We start from the raw sequence: 6744 nt of genomic DNA, 5'->3' as shown, positions 1-6744 counted from the left end.
TTTCTTTCTTAGTGTTCTAAGCTGTAGGCTACACCACAATCTCACAGTATGTTACGTAGAACAAATAAAAGTTTCTTTCTTAGTGTTCTAAGCTGTAGGCTACACCACAATCTCACAGTATGTCTCGTAGAACAAATAAAAGTTTCTTTCATAGTGTTCTAAGCTGTAGGCCACACCACAATCTCACAGTATGTAACATTACAACAAATAAAAGTTTCGTTCTTAGTGTTCTAAGCTGTAGGCTACACCACAATCTCACAGTATGTCTCGTAGAACAAATAAAAGTTTCTTTCTAAGTGTTCTAAGCTGTAGGTCACACCACAATCTCACAGTATGTAACGTACAACAAATAAAAGTTTCTTTCTTAGTGTTCTAAGCTGTAGGCTACACCACAATCTCACAGTATGTCTCGTAGAACAAATAAAAGTTTCTTTCTAAGTGTTCTAAGCTGTAGGTCACACACCACAATCTCACAGTATGTCACGTAGAACAAATAAAAGTTTCTTTCTTAGTGTTCTAAGCTGTAGGCCACACCACAATCTCACAGTATGTAACGTACAACAAATAAAAGTTTCGTTCTTAGTGTTCTAAGCTGTAGGCTACACCACAATCTCACAGTATGTCTCGTAGAACAAATAAAGTTTCTTTCTAAGTGTTTCTAAGCTGTAGGCCACACCACAATCTCACAGTATGTCTCTGTAGAACAAATAAAAGTTTCTTTCTAAGTGTTCTAAGCTGTAGGCCACACCACAATCTCACAGTATGTAACGTACAACAAATAAAAGTTTCTTTCTTAGTGTTCTAAGCTGTAGGCTACACCACAATTTTACAGTATGTCTCGTAGAACAAATAAAAGTTTCTTTCTTAGTGTTCTAAGCTGTAGGCTACACCACAATCCTCACAGTATGTCTCGTAGAACAAATAAAAGTTTCTTTCTTAGTGTTCTAAGCTGTAGGCTACACCACAATCTCACAGTATGTTACGTAGAACAAATAAAAGTTTCTTTTTTAGTGTTCTAAGCTGTAGGCTACACCACAATCTCACAGTATGTCTCGTAGAACAAATAAAAGTTTCTTTCTTAGTGTTCTAAGCTGTAGGCCACACCACAATCTCACAGTATGTAACGTACAACAAATAAAAGTTTCTTTCTTAGTGTTCTAAGCTGTAGGCTACACCACAATCTCACAGTATGTCTCGAAGAACAAATAAAAGTTTCTTTCTAAGTGTTCTAAGCTGTAGGTCACACCACAATCTCACAGTATGTAACGTACAACAAATAAAAGTTTTTTTCTTAGTGTTCTAAGCTGTAGGCTACACCACAATCTCACAGTATGTCTCGTAGAACAAATAAAAGTTTATTTCTTAGTGTTCTAAGCTGTAGGCTACACCACAATCTCACAGTATGTCTCGTAGAACAAATAAAAGTTTCTTTCTTAGTGTTCTAAGCTGTAGGCTACACCACAATCTCACAGTATGTTACGTAGAACAAATAAAAGTTTCTTTCTTAGTGTTCTAAGCTGTAGGCTACACCACAATCTCACAGTATGTCTCGTAGAACAAATAAAAGTTTCTTTCTTAGTGTCCTAAGCTGTAGGCTACACCACAATCTCACAGTATGTCTCGTAGAACAAATAAAAGTTTCTTTCTTAGTGTCCTAAGCTGTAGGCTACACTACAATCTCACAGTATGTCTCGTAGAACAAATAAAAGTTTCTTTCTTGGTGTTCCAAGCTGTAGGCTACACCACAATCTTGCAATATGTCTTGAAGATGATAGTTTTATCGATTAAAATTCGATCTCTGTTTGTTCTTAACCTCTCCACAATAATAACAGAACCACATCCTCTACATATTCTTTTCTGTAAAAATGTAAAGAAAATATAGAAGATTAAATTCGATTGTTTAATGTGAAATAAAATAAAAACGTTTTTAACTTTTGTCACTAAGTTTGTTAGTGAGTATCCACGCTGTTTAAAACCATAGGAGGGTAACGAAAACATTAGGCACCAAAATCCTTGTTAGTGGATGTTTATCTGGTTCCAAACCATCCTGGTTAACCAGAGTACTCAGACACCAAAATTTTTGTTAGTGGATGTGTACCTGGTTCCAACCATCTTGGATAACCAGAGTACTCAGACACCAAAATTTTAGTTAGTGGGTTTCCACATGGTTCCAAACCATCTTGGATAACCAGAGTACTCAGACACCCAAATTTTAGTTAGTGGGTTTCCACATGGTTCCAAATCATCTTGGATAACCTGAGTACTTAGACACCAAACTTTTTGTTAGTGGGTTTCCACATGGTTCCAAATCATCTTGGATAACCAGAGTACTCAGACACCAAAATTTTAGTTAGTGGGTTTCCACATGGTTCCAAACCATCTTGGATAACCTGAGTACTTAGCCACCAAACGTTTTGTTAGTGGGTTTCCACATGGTTCCAAATCATCTTGGATAACCTGAGTACTTAGACACCAAACTTTTGTTAGTGGGTTTCCACATGGTTCCAAATCATCTTGGATAACCAGAGTACTCAGACACCAAAATTTTAGTTAGTGGGTTTCCACATGGTTCCAAACCATCTTGGATAACCAGAGTACTCAGACACCAAAATTTTAGTTAGTGGGTTTCCACATGGTTCCACATCATCTTGGATAACCAGAGTACTCAGACACCAAAATTTTAGATAGTGGGTTTCCACATGGTTCCAAACCATCTTGGATAACCTGAGTACTCAGACACCCAAATTTTAGTTAGTGGGTTTCCACATGGTTCCAAATCATCTTGGATAACCTGAGTACTTAGACACCAAACTTTTTGTTAGTGGGTTTCCACATGGTTCCAAATCATCTTGGATAACCAGAGTACTCAGACACCAAAATTTTAGTTAGTGGGTTTCCACATGGTTCCAAACCATCTTGGATAACCTGAGTACTCAGACACCCAAATTTTAGTTAGTGGGTTTCCACATGGTTCCAAATCATCTTGGATAACCTGAGTACTTAGACACCAAAATTTTAGTTAGCAGGTTTCCACATGGTTTTGAACCATCTTGGATAACCAGAGTACTCAGACACCCAAATTTTAGTTAGTGGGTTTCCACATGGTTCCACGCCATACTTGGTTAGTTGTCTACGGACGTTTATAAAAGATAGTAAAATAAGTCTATGACCTTCTACATAGATGTAACAAAACTGATTGAATCAGATGTTTATAGATATAAGAGAACAGTCAGAATAAGATATTTACAGATCTAACAGAACTGTCACAATCAGATGATTACAGATGGAACAGGATTATAAGAATCAGATGTTTATAGATGTAACAGCACTGTCAGAATCAGATATTTACTGATATAACAGAACAGTCACAATGAGGTGTTATAGATGTTACAAATCAGCCAGAATCAGATGTTTACAGATGTAAGAGAACTGTCAGAATAATATGTTTACAGGTGTAACAGAACTGTCAGAATCAGGTGTTTATAGATGTCACAGAATTATCAGAATTAGATGTTTATAAATTTAACAGAACTATCAGAATCAGATATGTGCAAATGTAACAGAACTCTTAGAGTCAGGTATTTATGGATGTAACAGAACTATTTGAATCAGATGTTTATAGATTTAACATAACTGTTAGAATCAGATATGTTCTGGTGTAACAGAACTGCCAGAATAAGATGTTTACAGATGTAACAGAACTGTCAGAATAAGATATTTAAAGATGTAACAGAACTGTCACAATCACACGTTTATAGACGTAACAGAATTACCAGAATCTGATGTTGTAGTTGCAAGAGAACTGTTAGAATCAAATATTAACAGATGTGACAGAACTGTAAGAATCCGATATTTACAGATATAATAAAAATGTTTCAGTCAGATATTTACAGAGGTAATAGAACAGTTTGAATCAGGTGTTTATGGTTGTTACAGAACTATCAGTATCACATATTTATAGATGTAACAGAATAAGATATTTACAGATGTAACAGAACTATTTTAATCAGGTATTTATAAATGTAACAGAACTATAAGAATCAGATATTAACAGATGTAGCAAAACTGTCAGAATCAGGTGTTTATAGAAGTAACAGAACTCTCAGAATCAGAGGTTTATAGATCTAATGGAACTATCAGAATCAAATGTATATACATGTAACAGAACTGTCAAAATGAGATATTTAAAAATGTAACAGAACTGTTTGGATCAGATGTTTCTAGATGTAACAGAACTATCAGATTCAGATGTTTGTAGATGTAACAAAACTATCAGAATCAGATATTTACAGATGTAACAGAACTGTCAGAATCACATACTTACACATGGAACAGATCAACCAGAATTAGATGTTTATAAATGTAACAAAACGGTCACAAAAAGATATTTATAAATGTAACAGAACTGTCACAATCAGTTGTTTACAGAAGTAACAGAACTGTCACAATCAGTTGTTTACAGAAGTAACAGAACTGTCAGAGTCAGATGTATATAAATGTAACAAAACAGTCACAATCAGGTGTTTACAGAAGTAACAGAACTGTCAGAATCAGATGTTTCTAAATGTAACAGAACTGTCAAAATCAGATCTTTACAGATGTAACAAAATTGTCTAAATCAGATCTTCATAAAGACACAAACAGATAATAAGCTGTTAAATTGGTAACTTTAGTTGTTTAATATAACATATACACACACAAACAATTAACAGGCTGTTAAGATGGTAATTTTAGTTGTTTAATATAACATATACACACACAAACAGTTAACAGGCTGTTAAGATGGTAATTTTAGTTGTTTAATATAACATATACACACACAAACAGTTAACAGGCTGTTAAGATGGTAATTTTAGTTGTTTAATATAACATATACACACACAAACAGTTAACAGGCTGTTAAGATGGTAATTTTAGTTGTTTAATATAACATATACACACATAAACAATTAACAGGCTGTTAAGATGGTAATTTTAGTTCTTTAATATAATATGTACACACACAAACAGTTAACAGGCTGTTAAGATGGTAATTTTAGTTATTTAATATAACATATACACACACAAACAGTTAACAGGCTGTTGAGATGGTAATTTTAGTTGTTTAATATAACATATACACACACAAACAGTTAACAGGCTGTTAAGATGGTAATTTTAGTTGTTTAATATAACATATACACATACAAACAGTTAACAGGCTGTTAAGATGGTAATTTTAGTTCTTTAATATAATATATACACACACAAACAGTTAACAGGCTGTTAAGATGGTAATTTTAGTTGTTTAATATAACATATACTCACACAAACAGTTAACAGGCTGTTAAGATGGTAATTTTAGTTGTTTAATATAACATATACACACATAAACAATTAACAGGCTGTTAATTTAATAAAATTAAATGGTAATTTTAGTTCTTTAATATAATATGTACACACACAAACAGTTAACATGCTGTTAAGATGGGAATTTTAGTTGTTTAATATAATATATACACACACAAACAGGTAACAGGTTGTTAAGATGGTAATTTTAGTTGTTTAATATAACATATACACACACAAACAGTTAACAGGCTGCTAAGATGGTAATTTTAGTTCTTTAATATAACATATATTCACATACAAACAGTTAACAGGCTGTTAAGATGGTAATTTTAGTTCTTTAATATAACATATACACACATAAACAATTAACAGGCTGTTAAGATGGTAATTTTAGTTGTTTAATATAATATATACACACACAAACAGCTTACAGGCTGTTAAGATGGTAATTTTAGTTGTTTAATATAATATGTACACACACAAACAGGTAACAGACTGTTAAGATGGTAATTTTAGTTGTTTAATATAATATGTACACACACAAACAGGTAACAGACTGTTAAGATGGTAATTTTAGTTGTTTAATATAATATGTACACACACAAACAGGTAACAGACTGTTATTTATTGTTGAATATAGTGTGAAATTTGCTAAACCTGAAGAAATCTCCCAGGAAAGGAAAGATAGTTGCTATCGCCACAATTGAAGTCATAAGATATGAATCAGTGGAGGACTGTATTCACAAACGCCCTATATGGACATAACACCTGAAGCAGTACGCTGAGGTTTGTATCACGTGACATCCTGAGCGCGAGGAGGTCACGTTTTCCATCAAGCCGACATAACCAAATATACGAAAGTCACGTTAATGAGCTTTATTAACAGTTGTGAGTTTCCTTTGTTTAAATTAACACGTATTTTCTTGCTATTAAGCAAAAACCTTAAAGAAGGGATCGAACCACGAACTTCAACATTATTATCATCCTGTATTATTATTGTATTAAGGCGAACTTTATATCCCTTTAAGGAAGTATTTGTCAAGCCACACTGACCCAATTCTTCGGCCTATTCCCATGTATATAAAAATAAAAATACGTTCAGACAGTAATTGCATCAAACAGATTTCACGTGTGTCTTCCACATTCCAACATGAATGGTTTAGGGTTACCATGCATGGAGTTTTAATTCCATACTGAGTAACACTGTACAAGTTCTGAAACAGATTAAATTACAATAACACTCTTTTGTCGTTTGCTGAACAAACCGAAATTTGTTTAGTCTTGTTAAACAAGACTTTTTTAACTAGATGGGCTATTAGCAAAGTTTTCACACATTGTTTAAAAATAGTAAATAAAAGAAAATACGCTTACATTTTTCTTTGTTTGTTTTTGAATTTTCGCACAAAGCTACTC

This window comes from Tachypleus tridentatus, chromosome 7, assembly GCF_004210375.1.
Source record: "Tachypleus tridentatus isolate NWPU-2018 chromosome 7, ASM421037v1, whole genome shotgun sequence".
Taxonomy (NCBI): Eukaryota; Metazoa; Arthropoda; class Merostomata; order Xiphosura; family Limulidae; genus Tachypleus; species Tachypleus tridentatus.
This window is presented reverse-complemented; position numbering follows the sequence as displayed.